Genomic DNA, 25,416 nt, shown 5'->3' with positions numbered 1-25,416 from the left:
TTTGAGATTGTATCTTTCAACCATCCCTATCCATTCCTTCTGCCAGATTTAGTATTTACTTTTTTTACCAGTAGCAGTTACTCTTAGCGAAGACAACTCCCGATTACAGTATGTATACTAAAAGTACCATATGTTTTTTGTCTGATTGGTTTTTCTTCCCTCCCAGAATATGTGTTTACAAAATATCTTTTGTAAACAATCCTCGAATACCTCAGGTCGAACGGCACTATAGTAACAGAAAGTATTATTATTCATGTTTATCAATGGCATGTACATTAGGGAAACCGTCAAACTCAACGTGTTTTGTAGTGAACACCTATGTATTATTCCTTTATCTTACCTCATATAATGTTGGGTTAGTATTGTGGTGAAGAACAGAAGAGAGCCTGGCTCTGTTGTGCATCCTGTGGCAGTCATCAGCCCTGACCTTGCACAGATCAGAGGGGACCTTCTCCAAAGTCCTCTGAAGTCAACAGGGATATCATTTCGATAGCCTCAGGCTGTCTTTCTGCCTTCCCATTTGTAAATGAGGGGTTTATTATTTATCTTCCCTCACATGGGTTAAATTAACTGATGTTTGTTGAGCACATTGAAGTATTAATATTTACAGAGCATGTTTCCTTCTTGGTTTGTAATTGTCGTTTTTGGAATTCCTTTTTGTTTTTCTGTTTGGCTCTTGTTGTCTGGAAAGACCATCTGAGTAGTCCAAAAATTCCAGTAGGACCCAGATTTTTCCTTATCGGCTATTTGTGCTCAATTTCTTTAAGAAACGTCTACAGTATATTTACATTTGCCAACTGTGAGAAGCAGAACTGAAGCTTCAAGCCGGGTTTTATCCCTTACGAACTTGGTCTGTGTGAAAGCAGCATTAGCAACAGTTCCTTCCTGAATGTCTGCTTGCCAGATGGAAATTTATCTTTAAAATCTGTACAGTAGTGTGATATTACTGACATGTTATTTCTGTGCAGATTGTCTGTGCATTGGTGTTCTCTCGGAAAGGAGTAATCAATGCATTTTAAACTCAAAATATAATTGCCCGTTATTATCCCCTGATACTGTGAGAACTTTTAATCATGCCTAAACATAAAATAACTCATAAAGAAGTTTGTTTTTTCTTAGTTAATAAAGCCAATAAAAAACAGCAAGCCATTAGGCTGATGCAGTTCACTTACAGAGACTATTATATCTATACATTTGATTGAAGACACTATTTTAAATTATGCCTTTAAAAGAATTTATTCAGCTATTTCACTTTAATTAAATCTTACTATAGTAGACTTGTGTAGATTACTTGGTCATCACAAAAATACTTCTGAATATGCAGTATTTCAAAATAAGTAAAAATTTTAGGAAGAACATATTCTATTTTTCCCTCTCACCCAAAACACATGGTACAATCAATCACATATTCCCTGTCAGATTAATCTCTTCCTGACTTACCCTTTCTGGTACCCACACTTAATGAGCTCACAAGAACTTTATCCTTTTGTGTATCAGTGCACTAACATGAGAGTATCTACCAGAGTCATTTCTCCCATGGAACACTCACATCACAAAAAGCAGCTCAATCTCCTTATTCTGATGACCAAGCCCAGTTGAGAACAAATTTCCTTCTGTTCCGGCTTTGCAACAAGAGAACCGCCATGAGAAACCTGTCCCATCAACCAGTGCGCAAGTAACAGAGCCAAAACGATTAAAGATTGTCATTGATCTCACTGAATGAACATCAGGCAGAGCTAAAAAATTTACCTCCTGACAAAAGGAAGAGAGGGCCCCTAGCCCTACCATTAAGCCCAGCTATTTCTTCATTTGGCCCAGCTGGATATTTAGTGCTCATGTGACATGATGCCACCTGGCACTAAAGGAGTGGCTTCAAAGGAACCACCTATTATTCATCAAAAGCAGCAGAGCCTCAAATATCATCAGCCCTGTAGTTAAACTCTGGCAAAAGCCTGAAATAGTTTACCTAATAAGACAATAAACAATATGAGATAGCAACAGGGTTTTTGAGAAAGAAAATGTTGTGATTTCCTCTTAGTTGGGTCTCACTGCTGACACAAATCTTCTCTGATGTACAAGCTGGGTTCTTCTGTGTTCAAATAGTACCAAAGTTTCCCCTGGCCTAAAGCCTTTCTAGTAATCTTCTGTGGTGGTTCAAATTTCTAGCTTAACTAACAAAGAGAGTTTTATTTCATAGCCTTGTCTCTGAACCTTGAAGTCTTTACATATATCTTCAGTTGGGGTGAGAAGGGATAAAAGGAGCAGTATTAACAACTATAAATATTTCCCCGGGAAAGAAGGTGAAAGAAAGAAGGGGAAAAAGCATTGATTAGAGTAGCCAAAATGCTGATTTCTGACCATTCATTGTCCCACTTGTGTCAAGAGTAAGTTTTGCTATGGTCACGCACAGGAACCATCCCAAACTAGGAGGTGGATAAAAAACCCTGTGCTGCCTCTGCACCTCTTGCTTTTATACTTCTGGGTGTAACAGAACAGAGCCTCTGCTACTCATCTACCATGCGGGGAGCAGAGAACAGGACCTCACCACAGAAGAAAATAACCAGAATTGATAATATGCAAGTGTTTCTAAAATCAAGCTGGGAAAATGACAAAATAAAGCATGAACCTTACTGCCTTTGAGGAGTGCTTTAAGTCTGTGATGTGACTTCAACACACAAACTATCTACACAGTTTAAGGGCTAACTACCTACTTGTGGTATCTTGGGAGATCTATGTGTCTTCCTAGCATAGCTCTTCCCTAATTCAACTAAACCATGCTGTCTGGCTGCCCTCTATCAGGATGTGTTGCTGAATATTTTTCCATCCCTCTTCTCTCCAAACTAGGCTGTTCCACAGGGTGAAGGGTAGGAAAGCACACAGGCTCAGCCACATTTGAGATGTGTCACTGCAGCAAAGTTCCAGATTAATCCCATCCCAAGCTTTCCCCAAACCATTTTCCTCTGGCATCATTCTGCACTAGGAAAAAATACCATAATCAGGCAGAAAGAAGGCTTTCTTGTGAAAGTTAAAAGGGAGAGACTTGTAATAGAAAACAGGTTAGAAATTGAACTACAGAATCATTATTGTACTTCCATAATGCACAAACCACAGCATTTAAGTTTTATACAAACTATCAAAATCTGCATGAGTTTCCCATCATATCCGTCAGTAGGCGAGCCTTATGAAAAGCATTTTTCCATGTACTTATCAATGCTGCTCTTCTTATTATGCCAATCACAGGCTCTTTGTTTAAAGGGCACAGTCGGCATCTTCCCAAGGTTTTATTTTTACTCTTTTGGTGCCCTCCAGATTAATGAGAAGCGAGCCCCTGCTCCTGCTGCTGTCAGACCTCTCCTTCGTTTTTTGCTGACAGCCAAACCTGCCCTTCCTCCTTTCTATTTGATGTAGAATTTATATCAGCCACATGGGAAAAGGAGGAGCAGCTTCAACCACTGGCTTTAATCTCCATGTGAAAGTCAAGGCAACGATGGGGCAACAAGGAGCATTGAAGTCTTCAGTGTAAATGTTGTTGCTCATTACAAGCTCCCTCTCTGGGGATAAAAAAAAAAGTCTTCAAAGGGGAATTGCACCAGTCTCACACACGCCAGCGTTCCCTCTCACACACACACGCCTTTCATATCTCATACATGTGGTTTCCACGCAGGAAACAATTACTGTAATTAATAGACCCAAATAACCCCACTGTTCATTTAAAAATGCACTTTAAATTGACAGAGGCATGAAAAAAGTGGCTGGGTGCTCAGGTCTCATTACCCGTGTGGACTAAAAACCTGGTTGTGTATATAGACTGTCAGCTCTATATTTTTCCAGACCTATCACATCAAATTCAACTGCAGTGCAAAACAAAATATGCTCGAGATCTGAATGTTCTCCAGGAGGCACTCAGACGCCATTGTTTCTTCGTGCAACATGTAGGAGCTATTTTGTCTAGACTTGAAATAAATGTGACTGACACTGGTGAGAGGGATCTTTTGTGCATCAAGAGGTGGTTGTTAATGCTTGGTAGGGACTATAATGTATCTCCTACAGAAGACTGAATTAAGGATTCTCATTTTCCCAGTTGGGAACATTTACATTTGCTTAAAATTATTGTTACTCAAACAAACAAAAAAAAAAGCATCAGCATATGCTATAATTTTTGCTGTGTTTACATTCTGCCATATCAGAGATGAGAATATTAATTCTTCTTTATTTACCTTCAGTAAGAAACATACCATGATCACGTCAGGAAACTGAGAAGTAATATTTGCACTATTTACAATTGCTTTTTTTCTTCCTGCTACTTGACTGCAGAGGCTGCTGCATGCCTCACACTTGCAAGATTCGTGGCAAAGCCCAGTAGGTGCCTTTGCATGTGACGTTCAGTATCCACATCCGAGAATGCCCTTAGGATGGGACGGTAGACTTCTGCTGTGCTCCACATCCAGGAAAGCAGCAGCAGGAGGGAATAGGTTTATGGAGGAACAACATATGACCGCAGAGCCGCAGCTGGAGGCAGTAGGGTTGCCGCTGTGAGTAAAGGCTTCACAGTGCTGAGCAGCATCCTCTTCTTACAGACCCCGTCCAACCCTCAGCTCCTCCACACCCGGGAGAGACAAAGGAAGCAAAATTTGTTTGTCTCTGTAGCCATGAGGCTAAATGCCCTCACCCTTGCACAGAGAGCTCGTCGTAGAGGGTCTGGTTTCTTGCGAGCCTGAGATACGGCGACACTTGCGTAGATGGAATAAAACAGCAATCTATTTTTTCACCTCTTGTTTCTTTTCTTTAATGGTGCTGAGGAAACCCAGGCCATTTCAGCTGGTACAACAGCTTGATGTGTTGTTCAGTTCACATCTCCCACATGAATCATCCATTTAATTTTGAACTCTTACTTTAGCTTTTCAAAATAAAGAGTTTGGGGTGGTTTTTTTTTAGGGCCCCTGGGAAGAATATGTTAGATTTGACTTCTGGTATTTGTCTTTCATATGTTTCAGTGAAATTAGTTAGATCTGGAAAATGTTGCCCTTTACCTGGTAATTCAGGAAACCAAAGAAACTAATACATTTATCAAATGAACAGAAATGGCCCTCTGGATTTCAACAAAGTTTCCTTTTGTTGTATATACTAAATTCCAGTTAATCAATTTTCTACACATCATAATGTTTTAGAACAAAGGTTGAAATGACAATTGATTATTATAGCTCTTTGCCTGCAGAAGAGAGAAAAGAAAGTAACATTTTATAGTGTCAATGTACACAGAAATAAATCCAGGAGCTCTTTTTGACAAGAAAGGCCACAGTAGTTCAATTCAGACGGTTAAAGGCTTTTATATCGTTCTAAGGGCCATGATCAAGCTACACATTAAAAAAAATGTGTAATGAAAAAAGAGAACATAGGAAGGTGAAAAATTATTTTTTAATTTGCATTGAAGTGAAACGACCTCATAATAGAGGTTGACAAAAGAATTAAAAATGTGCCTAATAATGCACATATACTCCAGCAGGCATTCCTAAATCTGCCTGTCATTTATGAGTAGAGAAATGCTTTTTCTCTCTCATTCTGGCTTGTAATTTGGACACACATAGTGATATCTGCTGGCAAAACAGCTCACACGCATTTGTCAAAACAGCAGATGGGGAGCTAAAAGCCCTGGATATGTTCACTCATTAGGGGATCCTTTCAATCTGCCTCTTTGCTGTGGTTGCCGGGTTTCTTAGAGAAGTCTGGGTGCGCTTTCTGGAAGCTAAACACTGCTGCTTTCTGCGGGAGCGTGCTCTATATATCCTAGTATAAGAGAACAGCAGCAGCATTGCCGACTCGGTATTTTACTACAAGGTTTAATTGTTTGGTGGGGTTGTTTTTCACATCTTCAGCTTCCGGAAAGAAGAGCAGGTTTTTGGTTTTGTCTCTATTGATTGACAGGTAAGTCAAATTTATCCCATGTGGTAATGAGGAAAACTTGATTATATGACGCAAACACATGTGAAGGCATCAGAAGCAAAACAATTAAAAAGGATTAATTACACAATATTTCTCTTCCCAAGAAAACAGCGGTAAATGCCTACTCTCATATAATCTTACTGAATCCCTTCTTAACAGCTTTACAGCCCTCTGACCAATTTCACCCACATTTGAAATAAAGGGTGGGATCGGCCCCACGCTCAGCTACACGAGCCATATATATGTCTGATCTACCATTCTTGCCAACAGCGAGACAATGAATTCAGTCACTTATAGCTGGTTGGTGAGAGGCACTGATCATATTGGTTGCATCTCTGCTGCCAATAGTGGGAGCTGAGCTCAGCCGTAGCTCCTAGGCAAGCATACGGCTTTCTTGTAGGTACACCAGTCTAAATACTGTGCGTGTGGACTCAGTTCTGCACATCTGGAGCCGAGTCCCACCTGAAGACCCACATCTCTGAGCTGTTCAGTTTCTGTGGCTTTTGCAAAAAGAAACAGCGTGGTAGAAAAGAGTCTTCTAAGGAGAGAAAAGTACCTCATAAGGTTCAACCACAGCTTCATGTGTTTACATCAGAGATCATCACAGGGTTGCTGAGTCCTGTTGCTCGTGGATGTATGTGTTTTCAAATCTCATAACCGTGTGTGTGAAAATCTCACAATGGCATATGATTTTGTCAGTATTTCTGGAACATCAAGTCTCCAAAGAGTACAGAGCCGCTACCATGAGGGATGAGGAAGGTGGGTAAATGCAGGGAGTGATGGTCCTGTACCTGGAGAAACCTTTGTGTAATGGATTCCACTGCACTGAACACATCACAGGGTTGGAAAAGGAGGTGAACAGGTTCCTCCAGATTCCCCGTGGGAAACGTAACACTGTCCCCCACATCACGTAACCCAGACAGTGCGAGGCTCAAAAGTAAAGTTCATTGACCACCACAGCATGTTTGTCCAAAGGTCCGTAGGCACAGCGGGGCTTCATGCTCACTTAGCAGCAGTATAAAACTCTTATAAGGTACGGATCCGTACAGGCCCAGGCTTTCTGCAGCTTTGTGGGTTTAGAAGGGGGAAATTCAGGCCCCTCCACATATGCACAAGCCACGACCGTAAGCGACTGCTGGAGGAATACGTAGGAACTGAACTGTAGCCCATGAAGTTTTCTCTCCTTTTACAGAATATTGCAACATCACAGTTAAAGTAACAGCTGTGAACAGTTTACAGAACTAAAATGAAGGAAAATGTATTTAATTTGATTTTTGTTTCTGAGCTGTTGATATTTCAATGATAAAGCTGCCATATATAAATATGTGTAGACATGAACAACTGCAATGCCTCTGCAGACTCATCTATTGGAAAGGAACTGTATCATTTCACTCCTCATAGAAACTTGGATGCAAGTTGCATTTTATTACTAATTCCTGGCAAAGAGCTGTATCTCCTTATTTTGGTTTCACTGACTTTCCTATGTGATGCAGCACTACCCACACAACTGTCTTTTCCCGCTAAGGGGAGGTAGGTCCACAGGATCGTGCCAAGTTCACAGGACAAATCCAGCAGCTCTACAGACTAAAAACTTGCATTTATTTTTACTTTAGGGCTCCTGAGTTTTTCAAGGGACATTGTAAGCAAATTTACAGGAACTTTCGGGAGGAGACCTTCAGGTACCAGCACATACTCATAAATATCTTCAAAATGAACATTTTCTGCCTTGCTGGGTGAAATATATCTTTTTACCTCTCCCTTCCCCTTGCACAAAACAGGGGAAGGGGGGCACCCTAAACTCACAATTTAGAATACACAGAAAGACTCGTATTCAACTAGATGCTTGTAAAACTCTTTGAACGTTAAAGGCCCTGGAAAAATGACACACATTTTCTTTGGCCCTACTCTTGGGAGGTCATCCAGCTTAAAAGGACTGGAGTTAGAAAATTCAGTATAAAACTATGGGAAGTTCATGCAGGAATAGATGAACTTCAGCTCCTCTTCAGAGATTACTGTTACCACACTACCAGATGTCTCTTCTCTGGTCTGGAACCACACTTTGGCCTGAGAATATATTTGCTGAGCAATTAGGCATAACCTGTCCTAGGCCACTGACCTCCAAAACCAGCTTCAGGACTTCGTCAAAAGGAGAATTAAAAAAAAAAAAAAAAAGAAAAAAGAAAAAAGAACAAGAACTCAGAAAAACTCAGACTGGGAGAGAAAGAGGTTACAGGGGAAGGTCGCCTGCTATGAATTTAGTATCTGGATAAAAAGTCAGGCTGTTAAGCAACAAGACTCAAGGAAATGAGTTAAGTTGAGAAAAAGGAGACACAGAAGACTTAAGGCAAAAAGCTGGAAAGCATAGATAATGCTCACTCTACCAAGATAAACAGTTTCAGTGTCTGTATATGGCTGGCTTTTTCAAATGAGTGTCGGGTATGAAAGGAAACAGGAGGCAGGGAGTGGGAAGAGAAAGGACACTGGCTCCGAGCACTAAGGAAACACATACAGAGGAAAAGAAAGTTGAGCATGAGGGATGAATCTTGCTCCATTTACTCAGGCAACACTATTAGTAACATCCCAAACTCTTGCCTGAGGAGCCAACTTATGACCACTTGCATGTCCTCACCTCAGCTTGAACAGTTCCTCTGCACACTGGGGTGGGGATTTAAAAGAAGGCAGGCTTCAGGGGAAACAGCTGCCACATGCAGATGCTCAGAAACCCCATCATAAAATCTCCCTATGCGGAGGACTGCATCAGACAGTGGGATCCATTCCCCTGATACCCTCCCTGCTTACACCCTGCCCGTCACTGAGCCCAGATCATTTGCCTTCCAGATAAACACTTCCAGTGACATTTTTCACAGATCTATTCCTAGAGAACTGGCACAACTTCATGCAGTAATAACTGAGGATTTCAGTAGCAGGTATATGTCCAGTGTGCAATGAAACTAATGAATACAGGCCTGTAACAAGACATCAGTCTCACCAGCATTGCCTCTCTGACATAAAGCAGCAAAAAGCAGTTTCAGCAGCAAACTGAATTTTGGACAATCAAGAGCTATGAAATAGTACTCCTTATTCACAAATATGAGCAACCCTTTTTCCCTAAAATATGGGACTAATAACTTGAGTTACAGCAGCCAAGAACAACAGATTTCTTAGAGGATGTATATATCTGCGGAGTCAAAGAGAGGAAGGAGAGGTCACAGTACTCAAGTATATGTCAGATCTTCTGATCCAAAGTTAAAGCCTCTTCAGCAGTATGGTGGCATCACAGGAAGAGCTTCTTTTAGGTTTTTCCCTCCACAGGACAATGTGGAAGAGTTTGTGGAAACGCATGTGGAGTCATAGACCAGCCATGCAATTAGCCACTGTATAGAAAACAATTTAGCCACATATTGGTAAGTATCTGAGACTACTTCTAGTATCCTGCATCATTGCATGGAGAAGACCTAATTGTTCCACAAAACTGTGAAATGATTTCTAACCTAATTTCAGCTATTTTCAGTCTTGTACCTGGAACTGCTATTAAGTTGGGCTCCTTGCAGAGCTTCTATCACGGAAAACCTGATCAGCATAGACACAGACAAAAACCTTTGCCCCTCCATTTTATGCCAGGTTGAAACAAAGTTGCAAGAACTATCTGATTAACCCTTATAAAAATGTGCAAAATCTTCACAATAGAGTTTTTGTGCATAAATGAAGTAAAGGGAATGGGTGTTCTTTGGGACCTCTCAAACTTCACGTCTTCTGCATTAATGGCAGAAAACATGAGTTCCAATGATCAGCTATTTTCTTCTGAGAGTTAAGGATAGTCAGTACTCAGCAGAATGGAATTGCTGCCACAGTTTTATTATTTTGGAATAGGTTACCAGCTCCTTTAGCATTCTCTAGTTCCACTAAAGACAGAAGAATTAACTAATTTTGTCTGCTCCCACACTTGCAATGTTCTCTCAGAACCTCTTTTATGTAGAGCTAAAGGTCTGGCACTTGGGTATCCTGTGCACAATAATGCCACAGTCCATATTTCCCACACTCAAATGATGTGATCCCTGAGCTCTCTGAAGCAGGCTGAGATTTTTATCTTGTAATTAATATCAGACAGTCTTGTCAACATAGGCAGGATGTCAGAGAGGCTAGTGACCAACCTGGCCAGAAAGTCTGTAAATCTTTCTATGGCATTCCTGTGAAACTTCCACCCGCACAAAACTGCAGAGGCAGGAAGAGTATACAGGGTAACTGCAGTAAAAATGAAATCATGCTCATTCTTCCATCCGGCATTGCAGAGACATGTCATACTAATTCTTACACATCAGTGCTCAGCTATAATAATTTTGTTTGGCTTGGCAAAATAGCTGGAAAAACAACAGAGAACTATCACTGGGGGAGAGGGGAGACTTAGATCATGTTCCCATGTCATTTTTTCATTATTTCCGTTAAAAGTATAATTCCTGCTAATAAATCGTTAAGACCTATAAAAACTATGCTAAGAAAAATCTGCAAGATGGAGAAAGAGAACATAAAACTCTTCCAGCTAAGATGGAACTTATATGTATAAAACCATGAATGTTGCCATTTCTTTGCACTTCTGACCTTTCTCTGCTGAAGTAGTCATGATATCTCCTTATTCTGAGAGATATAGACATATAAATGCATATATATAAAAAGGTATAAAGATATATATATATATATGTAAAGAATATTCTTTAGAGTATTCTGGTACTGGGTGTGAGAGATCTGGGGAGCATATTATAGGTCTGAAACTGGACAAATAGCAACACGATAACATATCCAAATGGTGCTTTTTATATAGGAGAGGTCCAAGGACTCATATTTCATTCAGAACGCAAAGAAAATGGAAGTTCTCTTTCAGCAAAAATCCTGGGCAACACCTACTGCCTCAAGGGGGTTGTGAATCACAGGTGATGTGAAAGCCTATGCTACACAAGAGAAAATTTCAGTAATAGTTATTTTTATCGTACTTATCTCAATCCAAATGCGTTATTCTTTGTACTTGGCACAGGAATGTGCGTGGAAGGAGTCTGTCCAAGAAAAAAATCTTGAAATCCTCACTGGCAACGTGCACAAAGAGTAAAAGGCCCAAGAAAGGTAAAGTGGCTGCCTGGGTGCACAGCAGAACTGTAAGTTCCTTCACGAGGGGTCCAGTGTTCTCTGCATTGAATCATTCAGCCGCCTACGGAAACCAGCCCCTCTGTGGGTAAACTTTGTTAGCATTTCCATCCATCACTGCAGCGTTCTTTGATCAAGACAATAATAAAAGTCTTGGGGGATGGGAGAAAATGTTAGATTTTTTGTAACAATCCTACTAGCCCTAACTCATGTATTCATGAATAAGGTGTGCATGATTTGGTCCAAAGCTTTCTCAATTCATGCGTGCTACTGTTCCAGGTTCCTTATAGTCTTGTTTAAAATGCAATCCATACTGTCTATTGGACTATTTTATAAACATTATTCTCAGTATGAAAAGGTTAACAATCACTGAAAATTAGCATAGCATCAAGAATCAAGTTTAGAGAATCAACTATATATACATTCTGCTAACAGTAAACACTAATTAACAGTATCTGCTAGCACTAACATAAATCAAAACTGTCCCTTTTCCTCTCCTGGGCACTGCACTGGAAAATATCAGAACAGCGAAAATACTTGGAATGTTTCTTACTTTTTTTTTTTATTTTATTAATGATAAAATATTGGATGTCAACGTGCAATGCTTTGTGCATTGCATCAGACAGCTCAAACAGTAATTGTGATGAATGGGAGTGGAAGGGCCAAGGTTACAGGCATTTAAGAAGGCTCTGCGGATTGAAAATATTAGGATTGATTAAAGGTCAAATACTTTATGGATTTATCAGTGTTGTATACATTTTCTCATGACACAGACTCACTTACACTACCTACAAAATGAAATAGAAAAGAGCTGCAAATCAGATAATTTTTAAGCCTAACCCACATACAGGCTTAACCATTGAGTGTAATTAATGGCACTGAAATGTTTTGATTAGTCAAGCAATAAACCAGCCAACCCCCCACACCTCACCCTCCAATAATTCCTCTAGCTTCACACAGGTTCATAGGTAACAGTCTTTCTCAATTAATGTTTAGTATTTACAAACGGACGATCTGGCAAAAGATACTTTTAATAATGTTGTTTAAAATCTGTATTTATTTAAACCAAGCGACCTTAGTCAAGAGAAGAACTTCAACTTGACGGTTCACCCATGCTCTGTTTTCCTTGTTTCCCGGGAAAAAAGAGTTTGGGATGGCTATCTATACATTATCTTTGATGCAAAGATTTTTTCTAGGATCCAGAAAAGCAAATCGCTGCCTCCATTTGTTTCCCAAAGTCTGTATGTCAGCTAGGACAGAGCAGAAGAAGCTTGAAGCACAGGAATCTGTAGGGAAGGACCTCGGATTTGGAGCTTTTCTTTAAGCAGTTGTTCGAGGCGACTCTGCTAGTCTCACTACCATCAGGACTGAACATTTAGTTCAAACTCTTCAACATACCTAAGTATAGTACTAACTTTAAGCAAGTGAAATCAGGTTGAATTCAGTGGCCCCATTCTTCTGCTTCAGAGCCTGATTGAGATGTCCCACAGAGTCTTTTTCACTGACTTCAGTGAGCTCTGCACAATGCGGGTCTACGTCACTGGCATGCGTGGGGGCTTTTTGGTATCCTCCCTGTGCAGCACTGCGGTGCTACCTCCGTGTTGAAGTGCTGGCCTGGGATTTGCAATACACTATCTTTTGAATTTTACTGAAAAAAAAAAAGAAGTAGAAACTTGATAGGACTCTCATCATAGTCTTGCACCTGCTTTTTAGGATAGTCTTTGTTATGTATATGTATTATACATTTGCACAGTTGACAAACACCTGAGGAGACTGACTGAAGAGACAGGAAGAAGGTTTTTCTAAGCCAAAGCTTTTCGTTATGTAGGCTGTGATTTCCTTCTGTTCTGAAAGGTGCTCATAAAGCTGATCTCTTCCCACACTACCGACAGTCACATTCACCAAAGAAACCCTTCCCAGTTACCTGAGTTTCCCAAAAGGTGGCATAAATTGCTGTGTAACTTATCACCTAAGGCTCAGAATGGAGAAATAGTCATCAGCTTAATCAAGGGATCCCAGAATAAAGGCCCCTGTGGGACAGGTTACTGGTAGCTACATTGTGTGGTTCAATTACTGAGTGTATCTTCTTCCCAGTCGTCCTGAGGGGTATAAAATCTAACCCCAAAAGCCTTGCACACAGCAGCATTAAAAGGGCTGTTTGAAGGGGGTGCTTGTCTCTTCTCTAGATTGATAACAGGGAAGGGGCAGAGTGTCTTGGGGACATCCACAGACACCTGTATAAGGGAAGAAAGATATCTGCATTTTGAACAACTTCAGTGTTTTCCCATCTGTCTCCTGCAAAGAAGCCACTGGTCTTACTAGTTTCCTGAGACTGTGGACATGCATCTTCCAGTCCACAGCTTTTGGATGCTTGCATGAGAAAGAAGGGTTAAGGGAACAGAACTAAGGCAACCAAGTTTAAATTCTGGCCTCTAGTGCGTGCCAATTTGTCGGTAATTATGATTCTATTAAATTTGATAGCAACGTCTAGTGGGTAGACATATGAAAACTCAGACCCGTTTCCTCAGCAAGGAAGCTTTAAAGAATAACACCCATTTAGTAGCATAACATTTGATTAAAGTAGGCTCAAATATCCTAACTGTAAAGGTTAAGAGCAGACATGTGTGTCACACATGATGCAGTGAGTAAATGATGTAACGTTGATAGACCCGTAACAACGAAAAACATTCCAACACCGCATTTTGGCAGAAAGTTTGATACCATATAAAGTACAATTAAATGGCTATGACTTGCATGGTGTGAGAATCAGTGTCCTGTAAAAATAATACAATATTTATTAGAAGCTTTCCAAAATATTTAATTGCATTTCAAAACAACTGCTCTGCTTTTAAAATTGCAATTCCTTAAGCAGGTTTGTACTGTAAAAGCTAGATTTTGTAGTTTTATTTTGGCAGGGTAATGTTATAAGCTGCAGGCTCTTTCAAGTGCAGTCATTTATCATATCCCTGGCATTAAAAAACTTGCTTTTGCAGGGAAGGAGGTGTAGCGTGACTTTGCTTTGCTCTAAAAATGAAATTTAGTTTGTCACAGAGTCCCTGCACCACTGAGTGCAGGGTCCAGACATTTACTGCTTCATGGGCACCAAGCAAGCTGCAAATTTTTAAGAAAAAAAAAATAATTTCGTGGAAATATCTAGAAAATGTGGTAATAAGAAACATTGTTTTACCAGAGACAGATCACCCAGACAAATCTTGTAACTTCATTTAGAAAGTAAATCAGTCTCCCAGACAAAGGAAGATCCCATCTGTCTGTGCTTCTACAAACATTCAATCCAGGGTCAGAGAGTAAATTATTAGAAAAACTGAAGAAAAAAAACTAGGATTAACAGGGAACCAGCTAAGAGGAGCTAGTAACTGAGAAGTAATATCGGCTCCATGGGAGGCTACTCATGAAGTTGTTCACAGTTCGGACTGAGCACGTTTGATGTTTTCAGCAGTGTCCTTGGCATAAAAACATGAAACTATGCTGACAAAATTTGCTGATGATCATGGCACTGGCAGTACAGAAGTGTCAGAATGCTATCTCGAAAGGCCTTAAGGTCACCCAATTAACAAAAAGGACATTAAATTGCATTGTATGAGATGTAAGGTAATGTATGGAAGGAAAAATAACAAGAATTTCTGATGTAAGCAGTGCATTCGGCTGCCAGAAATAGGTCCTCTTTAGTTATTTCTATGAACTTATGTCTTCAAACCAATGCTATTGAGCTGTCACTGTGATGGAACCATTAAAAACGTAAACGGGATGAACCCAAGGCTTATCCACAAGGTATTTTCTGCAGTGAAAGGAAAGGCATGGGCATTGCACGAGCTATTACTGTGATCTCTTATTTCAAAACATACTGTTCTTGTCAACAGTGCTTAAAGAGCTTCTCAAAAGAGCAATGGACAAATACCTGGTGGGCACGGCCTGGGAGGAAGAGCGTATGGCATCCTATGAAATCGCTTCTCATAAGGCGACAATTAAATGACTCAACTTCAGGGAGAGATTGGGACTGGTCTGTCTGCTCAGTGCCTTGCAGGACAGAGATGAAACTCCTTGCACTGAATGAGGTGACCTGGTCATTAAGCACAACCTGTATATGGCAGCACCAAGATCCTCAGCTGGAAAATGAAGTCTGCCTGAGTCGTTAGCTGCAAGGCTGCTTCTATTACCAAAACAAGCTCATTTAAAACTTAGCTGAGGTATAAAGCTTTGTAGTAATTACCTGTAGAGTAATTAGTATCTTATTAGAACTCAGTAACCCAAAGAGCAGGTGGATTTTGGCTAACAGTACAGTAGAAAGCCAACTTCCAAATTTTAACCAAAATGCATGGGGACAGCCCCATAGCAGATATACCTCTTGACAGTGTGAGTTCGCGCCTGGAAATGACGATATTCTTTCTCATGGTCTTTCTCTAAGCAACAAGCAGAGCCAAACTCTTTTGTTTTTGTATGAAGCCAAGTCTGAAAATTGCTCCCAATTGCTTTATGTGCATAGTAGTTAGATGACAAGGAAGACATCCTACTTCACAGCTCACAAGCCAGTTTTACATATGCTCATAGACATACCAGATACATATTTAAAGCTCTGTAAGAATGTAAGAAAGAAACAGCAACAAAGCCATCTGTGAAAGGAAAGGTTGTGGGGTCTGTTGGCTCCTTGCTTTCAGATGAAACCTACAACACATTCTCATCCCCAGGCATCTATGAATGGTGATACTGAAGTCCATAAAAGGGGCATAGTGAGAAATCCACAGCTTATGTCCAACACTAGAAAGAAGACACTAGCTAGCAAAGAAAAACGAGTTTTGTTTTCCTGCTCATATCATAAGGAGCATACTTAATTAATTTATTTTTTTTTCTAATAGTCTTATCCTTTTATTTTATTACAGCGCTTCAGAAAATCTCAAGGTCTAGGGGGAAGTTTAATGTTTGCTGTGCTGGGATCATTTGAAGCCATGCATTCAAAGAGGACAAAATCACTTTTAAGTCTGCCTGTAGGAAATCTATCTTGGCAACCAGACAACTAGAATTAGTTATTAAAGGCATGTCAAATGAATAAAGACACCTCTGTAAGGAAAACCGCAAAAGCATTTACTTTTTCTAATATGAATAGTGGGCTAATACCAAATCAGCTTTCATTTTCCACTCTCCCTTCACCTCCTAGACCAGAGGTCAGATCCAATAAAGACTAACGCAACTGAAAATCATTTCGGTTTTTTGCATCTATTACACAGCAGACGTATATTAAATAGCACTGCCTGGAAATGAAGCAAACTCACATAATCTGATGTGGCAATCTCCTTGTGGAACTGGTTCACCGCAAGGCAAAGTCGTCTGTGGTATTATTAAAAGTCAGGAGGCACACCAAAAAGTGGGGGGTTTTCCCCTTTCAGAAAAAAAGAGGTAGAGTTTTCTAGTTCTGTAATGAAAATTGAGATACTGAGACAACTACGTTCAGAATCAGAGTCTACATTTCTTCCTTACGCTGGGCAACACCCTGGAATCACTTAGTCAACCATTAAAGACAAAATAACCATTTCCATGGTAGCCAGAGTCTGCAGGACTGGGAGCAGTTCCTGGTTTTACCAAACGTCTCCTACGTGTTACCTTCTACATTCCTTAGATCAGAAGAAGAAACGTTGGGATTTTCATCTTTACCGTGCCTACATCAGAAAGCAGGGCCCCTGTGTGGACTAACTGTTACATCGGTCCCCACAACTCTACTTGAAATATGTACAATTTATGTACACACCTGCTGCTTTAAATCTTCCTTATCAGAATATGGTCAGATTTGACCAAGGTCCAAAAAGCACGCGTAAGCTTCTTCTAGACTTTTTTGGTAACTGCTGGATAATATCTAAGAAAGGAGCCAGAAACCCCATGAATGGGCAAATGACTGTCCCAATCTGGTATTTGTTGAAAGAAGCAACTACGGATTGTGGTTTTATCTTGATCCACTTAGCCAGGAATATTTATTTGGACTAAAGTAACCATAAAAATCAGCTCTAACTGTAGCTATAAAAAATAGGTAAATTGTTTTGACATCAGGTAGCATATACAGTTACTAAGTTTGTCAGAACGGAGCACTATCAAAGGCCTTCTTTTTAAGAAAAATATACTACTTGTACACAAATTCACCTGCTTAATCAGACACAGGGAAAATTAAACAAAAACATGGGGAAAGGAAATCTTGTGGATGGAATAATATTTGTACCACGTAATAAAGTTGCAGGTTAGCTATCAAACACTTGTCTGGAAGACTTTGGAAAAGGAAAAGTTCCAAATCTTATAAAAAATAAGCACCTTTCAATTCATGCAGTTCAGTAAAACATAGCCCAAAGGAGCTTCTAGCCTGTGTCCTACAAATCAGATAAAAGTTCTCCATACTTGCTAGTATTAGCCTCTTCTTCATCACTTCCCAGAGGAGAATTTCTCAATCTTTTTCACTTACTCCTTGCCAAGTCCTAAAGCTCGCTGTCGTGTATGTTACCATACCACTTGCACTGTCTCAGAAAGAAAACTCTTCATTCATACAACGTACCAAGTTAAACACTGGAAAAAGACATCCCTGATTTCTCATAGCATGTGTTGACTTTTCTTCACATTACACTCACAGCTTAGCTCCAAGGAATTTCTCTATCACTCTGTCTAGATACAGCTAACAGGGTGAATCCAGCTGAAATGAAATTAACTCTTTGGAGCCAGACACAACCACTGGGGAGGGCATTCTCTTGGGCCTTTCTCATACCTACCAATAAACAGCAAGAAAGCATCATAAAATCATTCAGTTTGACTTTCACGCTCTCTAAGACATATATACCACAGGGCATAGAATTAACCCAGTTGCTCTGGTATTGAATCCGTCGCATTCAGATTTAGCAACAGGTATTCCATATGTCTCCAGTGTTAACTTGAGAAGGTCAAGAAATGGAGAAGCCACCACTTATTTGGTACTTTGTTAACTCTGATGAGCCTTTTGGCAGCAATGATCATCAGTCCTAAAAAGTTAGACTGATCACTGTCCAGTACATACCTTCACCTCTGTATTTCCTATGTTATTCAACACGATACCTTGATGCAAGACCTGGGCTCTAGAGGCTTAACCTCAATTGTTGTCTACATCCCGAAGAGGCACACAGCCTCATTTCTGAATCTTAGTACTTTGAAAATACGGTATTCACTGTAAAAAGGATTCAGTAGTTACTGCAGCTCCCAGGTTGTCAGCAAGGACAGATATATTTATGTCCTGCTGGAAGTATATGGAGATACAAATCTGTGGTAATCACCATAGCATATCAAAATAGTAGGCCACTGCTCTTATGTAGTCCATCTTTGACTTGGATTTGGGGGAAAATAGCCCAGTACTTCAGCAATTCTGTACTTCAATTTAGACTCAAGATGAGTTCCTTACTAAACTTCCATAGAGGCTGTTTTGTGTCCTGTAACGTGAAGATTTAAACCTTCTCTAACATAAATTTAAATATACTTTTATTCATACGAGTCTTCAACATTTAGAAATCTAGCTCATAACACTTTTTACCTGTTTTGATACCCTCGTAGCACACAAATTTCAGGTGAACCATGGGTATGTAAATAAATATTATGCCCTTGGTGACTTTTTTCATGGGCATCATTGCATATTTACTTGCAAAACACAGAGCTGGCTCTGGATATTTCTCAAACGCCTTGTTATAACAATGAAGGTCTTTTTTGCTTTGAAATTACACACAAAGTCTGCTGCATGCTGGCAGCCCACAGTACTATTTTGCTATTTTGACTTCAAAGCAGTCACCTTTCAAAAGATGGGTTAGTTGTGCTCACAGGGAGAAAAGTCTTTATACTAAGGAATGAGATATCCCATTTAAGGAAGCCTCAAAGAAGTATGTTTACTGAGGGGGAAAAAATAATAATCTGACTTCTCTCGTGAAAATTAGTGAAAGCAGTGCTCTGCTCTGTAACACTGATCTGTATAGGGATCTCTTCACGAAATGGCCATAGTACAAGGCTTCAAAGGAGCAGCTGCAAAATTATTTTCATGTTAACATGCTGCTTATCACACGCTTATTTTTTTTTCCGTCAAACTTGATTCACAGCCAATCAGATATAGCACATGAAATCAGGCAATGGAAGAGGGCGCCTATCATTTCATCCTTTTACTTTCCATAGGGCACAGCACAAGGAATGGCACTCTTTCATTTCAACAGATTACACCAAACTTGCATGTTATTACAACTCCACCACTGAGCATATGCTTAATTTCCTGTGCATCCGCAACGTACTAGGGTCTAACAAGGCTGAGCAATACAGCCTGCAGTATTTTCTCACATACCAAGACAATAAGGAACCACGTAAGTTGTCCAACAGATGTCTGCTGTTAAGATATGTTTTTAATCACAGAAGGACAAATCTAATAAACGGAGAATTTTTATTATGCGTTTCAAGTTGTTGTCTCTGGTGCCTACAATGGCATTGCATATCTGCTGGTTTTTTACCCCACAGCAGTATATTAGAAAAGAGACAAAAGGAGTAGATCCAGAAGTCACTGCTATTCCCCTCATCAGTATTTAGTGGGTTTAGAAACAGAGTAAACTAAAATTCATGTGAAAGAGCATATATACACCATATTGGATTAATAAAATTAATTTCCTAGCCTTCTGGACTTCCTTTACTCTCATTGATATGCCTCTCACTAACAAGTTTAAACATTTTTTTTATTACAGGCTGACCTGCTGAAAATGAATCCATGCTTGAATTTTAGACTACTTTGGTTCTAGTTTTTTTGTCAAAATAAAAGTAAATAATACCAGAAGGAGGAATACGTGCTTGAAGCAATTTGTTCACAGCATTATTGAATGAGCATGACACCTCAGAGAAGGTAGTACATGAAGAACTAAAACTTGGCTTTTAGTCACAAACATAAAACTGTATTCTACATCACAATCTGCCAGGCACGTGAGTAGGTAAGTACAAAGGTGCAGGGAAAGAAATTGCAGCATCATGCATCATCAGAGCAATAGAGCAGGTAGGTACAAAAGTGTATCATTAGGGAAAGAAATTGTAGCATTGTGCATCATCAGAGCAATAAAAGAGAAGCTGTACTCAGTTTTTTTCTCTTTAAGTAAAAGGGAGGGGTTATTTACACAGGTTTAATAAAGTGGTCTTTGTGCTTTTTGAATTGAAGAATGATTTCTATTATTCTCATCTCAGCTTTCTTCTCATTTTCACTTAAAACATAAATATTCTGTACACAAAAATACCTGAGTTTTTCTAAACGCATACATGGTCATGTTTCATACCCAGCCTCTTGCCACTGTCACTGGAAAAGACAATCTCTGCTAATCTGTAAACTGGAAAAGAAGCTGATAACAGTAACACGAAGCCAACACTGACAACGATGTGATATCAAGGAATTTTATATGCAGAGTGATTTTCTCACATTTTTTTAATCACAAATTATAGCTGCAAGACGGTGTGGCTGTTACAAAAGAGATTCTCTCTGCTAAACTTTATTTTAAAATGTTTGAGGCTCTGCACAACCCCTAAGCAAAAGACCAAAAGAAAGGAATAGAGATAACTGCCATTGACCACCAAAGTCCCACAGAAGCAAAATATCCACAGATCTGAAAAACTACTGATAGATAGCCTTGCCTTTGGGTCACACATACTATATTTCAGGAACTGTGATATCAGTACAGTTTAGCACACATTTAACAAAAGTTGGGTCATGCAAACAGTGTATGTAAAGAAATCATTATACTTTCATCGTTTGTAAGTTAGCACCGTAACCAGAATGATGGATTTCTGTACCCATTGCCCTCTTACGGCTGAAGGGAATTTTACCCTACTGCTGCTTTATTATTTGCAGAGTGGTAATTCATTAAGGAAACATAAATGGCAGTAGAGCATCATAAGAATTAAATTTTCCAACACATGGGAACTCCTAGTCTGGTGAGTTTTTTTTACAAATGTTCCACAGTGACAGGAATTTCCATTAAACTGATTCCATGACTTTACTGCGACCGTCACAAATTTCACACTTTTCACAGAACCACAATATTGCAGAATCCCAACAAAAGGCTATCATCTCCAGTGCATGCTATGGTCTCCTTTATATTTTTGTATTTGTAAGGCTTATTCCTAACTGAATATTTCACTTCAGTCCTGGACTGACTGAAAATAGCCACATTTTCGTTTTAAAAAATCATAGAGCACAATTACTGTGCATTTCAGTTCAGTACTTCCCTGCTAGTCCACCAACACTGTCACTCCTTGATGCTGCAGGGAGAGCGGAGGAAAGACGACTGCTTCAATTCAAACCATGTGAAAGTCTGTAGCTGCACTGGTGCCTCTTGTTCTGTTCGACAGCCGGATTTCAGAAGACTGTTTGAAGAAGTAATGCAATTCATTTGCTCAGTTTCTACATAATGAGAAGTGACAGCCCTCCCCTGCAACTGCTGTACATAACACTGGTGCTGACGCTTTACTCACAGCAACGTATTGTGGGGGAGGGGGCAGCGAACCTTACTTTTAAGTAGCTCAATGCTCTTGAATTCATTGTTTTTCCTTCCCTTGTATGATGTGTTCCTTCCTCAGGAAAATGTTAGTAGCCTGCCAAAACAACAACAGAACACGAACGTTATGAGGGCAGACCAACGCCGCTGGCAAAGCCGCAACAGCCATATGTGACATCTGAGCACCACCAGAGCTTGTTTTAGCAGGTGAACTGGAGGGATGACAGCCATGCTTCAGCACCTAGATTACAATGCATTGCCTGTTTACATGCTTATGTTTTTCTTTCCCATGCTCAAGCTTCCCGCACTGTAAATCCAAAAGAGAAGATTTAAATTTCTAGCAGGAACATTAAACAGAGTAAAAAGAAGGTAAGGACCTGCACGTTAAGATACATGCAGGTGCACTGCCCATCTATTTGGGCAGACACTGAGTTTTTTGCAAGAACAGCCAGGCACAAAGTTAGGAGTTAGCATGAGTGTACAGGCCACCAGTTACGTGTCCAGCTCTGGAGCCCTCAGCACAAGGACATGGAGTGGGTCCAGAGGAGGGCCACAAAGATGATCAAAGGGCTGTAGCACCTCTCCTATGAAGACAGGCTGAGAGAGTAGGGGTTGTTCAGCCTGGAGAAGAGAAGGCTCCAGGGAAACCTTACAGCAGCCTTCCAGTACCTGAAGGGGGCCTACAAGAAAGCTGGGAAGGGGCTGTTTGCAAGGGCATGTAGCGACAGGACGAGGGGCAATGGTTTTAAACTAGGGCAGGGCAGGTTTAGATTAGACATTAGGAAGAAGTTCTTCACAATGAGGGTGGCGAGGCACTGGCACAGGTTGCCTAGAGAGGTGGTGGAGGCCCCATCCCTGGAGACATTCAAGGCCAGGCTTGATGAGGCTCTGAGCAACCTGATCTAGTGGAAGATGTCCCTGCTTACTGCAGGGGGGTTGGACTAGATGGCCTTTAAAGGTCCCTTCCAACCCAACACATTCTATGAGCAGACCTGGTACCAGTACATGGCAATGTAAGAGCTGACCAAAGAGACCCAGGGAAGCTTTTGTGTCCAGCTCTTCTTGCTAGCCAGGAAAAACTACAAAAGAAAAAGATTTGTCTCGCTCTCCAGTGGTGACAGAATTTGGTGAACCACTCTGGCAGTTGCTCCTTAGTATTGTTTGTTTATTTTCTCCTGTTACAGGACTTCATTTTGAAAAGATGTATTTTCTAACTTGGCAATGTGTTACTTCACAGCCTACACTTATCCAAAGGAACTTTTTTTGAAGCAATATTATTATATGAGAAATCACAAATGTTGCTATGAAGTAATAGTCTGGGAAAGAAAAATGAATTAATTCTTATGAGAACCTAGAAGTGCGTGAGAGAATTATGTAGTACCATATTCTATCTTTGACATTTGCCATCTATAATAGATTGTACTGCATCTGTCGTTTCATTAGACACTGCAAAATACAGAACTGGGACTGTCCTGTCATTTACAATTCAGTTTTTCTTTTCTACTGAACTGCAATATTTCTACCATCTCTATATATTGCTTTAAGATTATGCAAAGTCACATTTATTTGTAAATACTTTTTGTCATCCAAATAATTTAGATAAACTGCAATAACACCATCTACCTCCACAAGTTTCTGAAGAATCATGTCACATGTTGAATACTTCTCATTGTTCAAGAAACGATGCCACTTGTCTCGTTCAATAAGACATTCCTTATCGTCCTACAACCCAGGCTCTTGCCATCTGCCCACCACAACAGGTCATCTGGCACATCACTCTTTACTAGTCAGACAAAGTAATTGAGTGCTTAGTGGCTGCTCTCCATTATCATCTTTCCCCTCACCCCGCATGTGACAATGTACTTGAAATTCACTGTGCGTGTGCCCGTCAGCTCTGTTGCCCATGCAGCGAAGCACTCCTTTGTGATGGAAAGGCAACTCTGCAAATGGTTGCAGATTACGGAGTGGAGGTTAGGCACCACATCCACACATCCTACAGATATAGGTACTCCACTTCCAGAACTCATGCAAAAGCAGCTTTGTTCAAACCCATAGGCAAACTGATTTTTGCTCACAAATCCTGTTCCTTTTGAAATTGCTGTTCTGAGAGGATCAAGGATCTTGTCAATGTGTACAAATAAATACCTGATGGGAGGATGCAAAGAAGATAGAGCCAACCTCTTTTCAGTGGTGGCCAGTGACAGGACCAGAGGCCATGGGCACAAACCGAAACACAGGAGCGTCCCTCTGAACATCAGGAATCACTTTTTTACTGTGAGGGTGACCAGGCACTAGCACAGGTTGCCCAGAGAGGTTGTGGAGTCTCCCTCTTTGGAGATATTCAAAAGCTGTCTGGACATGGTCCTAGGCAACTGGCTCTAGGTGGCCCTGCTTGAGCAGGATGGTTCGACCAGATGACCTCTACACGTCCCTTACAACCTCAACCATGCCGTGAACCTGAGCAGAAGTTGAAAGAAACTTACCTCAAACTCCTGTGTAAAGTCCATTATGAAATCCACCCAAACCACTTATAAACTCTGCAAAGAATATGTGCACAAACTTTCAAGAAGACAGTTCCCAGTTTGATGCCCATCTGCCTAGTGACTGCTTACCTAAACCAAGAGTGAGACAAACTGACTCACTACATCCCAAAAGAAGTTCTGCTTATACAAGAGCACATAAAGAAAGGTAGAAACAATTCCCTATTCAAGTCCCTGAAGCTTAGTTCAAGTGCCCAATTCACTAATGATGTTGCAGACAGACATAAATTCTCTCTCTCTAGTCTCAAGTGAATGGAGAGACACAGAGGTTATTCACATTGAGGCTTTGCCTTCAGCAGGGAGGAAAGGTTTGTGTTCTACCATGGAGTGTACACATCAGATCAGTGAGGTTTGGCTGATAGAAAAACCAGGAGGAGGAGGCACCATATGGGGTTTACCTAGCTGACAATACAAGTTACAATTATGTTGTCTCCATTGGGATTTAACGCAGATAACTAGACACGGTGGCTAATAATTATTTGTGGTATATTTATTTTGAATGGTGAGGGGCAAATTTATATTCCTGATGTAGGATAGCTAGATAACAAGATGGTAAAGACTGCCGTGAAGATAAGCTGAGAATGAGCCTTTTGCCAAGCCCTGGCCAAGATATCCTTATAAATTAGTATCATCACAACTTTGAGACTTTGTTGGCCTTCTATGACTTTCTGAGCAGGAGAGGACATATAGCTACTTCTTCTCCTGTGTCAGGTACTATATGTGAAACAAGTCTAGAATTACTTATACTCACTGGCTCCCCATCAGTCATTCTGACGTTGAAAGTCCCAGGTATTTACTCAGTAACCCAGGTGCTTACTTGCACTTTCTGCAAGAAGTCTCTCCCTAGCTAGTTACACTAATAAAGCTGTTGCTTTCAAAATGGCTATTTGGAACAACTGAGAGACAGAATTTGGGAAACAGATAAATCTCAATCCTACTGTAACTCAGAGTCAGGGAACCTCATTACCTCCAGAGTTACTACTAATTGACACTAGTGTAAGAGGAGAGACTAGTTTGTATCTATAATTTGAAAGTGTTTCTCTCATTGGGAAACATCAGAAAGCTGATCTGAAAGATACAACAATTTTTTAAAATCCAGACTAGACCGTTGAAAAGATTTGCACACATTTGTCACACTACCACTTTGATGGAGCAATTCAGACATTGCAGCAGTAATGTTTTGTGACCTTTTAATCAATTCCATTTTGCAAGTTCTCCGCCTGAGAACCACAAAGGGTATTTACAGGACCCATTCTCTGGAGTCGATGGAAAGTTTCTGTCAAATA

The 25,416-nt window shown here is 40.3% G+C and overlaps 1 long non-coding RNA gene across 1 annotated transcript in view; it reads right to left on the bottom strand.

The window, feature by feature from the left end:
* The window catches only part of LOC134512804 (uncharacterized), a 127,773-nt gene that overhangs the window by 25,356 nt on the left and 77,001 nt on the right, over window positions 1–25,416 (bottom strand). The window contains exons 10-11 of the long non-coding RNA XR_010070246.1: window positions 21,605–21,687; window positions 20,337–21,459 (exon numbers count right to left, since the gene is read on the bottom strand). This is a non-coding gene — a long non-coding RNA (uncharacterized LOC134512804). The remainder of the gene's footprint in view (window positions 1–20,336; window positions 21,460–21,604; window positions 21,688–25,416) is intronic.

The sequence above is a fragment of the Chroicocephalus ridibundus genome, chromosome 3 (assembly GCF_963924245.1).
Source record: "Chroicocephalus ridibundus chromosome 3, bChrRid1.1, whole genome shotgun sequence".
Taxonomy (NCBI): domain Eukaryota; kingdom Metazoa; phylum Chordata; class Aves; order Charadriiformes; family Laridae; genus Chroicocephalus; species Chroicocephalus ridibundus.
The sequence above is the reverse complement of the archived record's forward strand: the minus strand, read 5'-3'. Positions and strand labels throughout refer to the sequence as shown.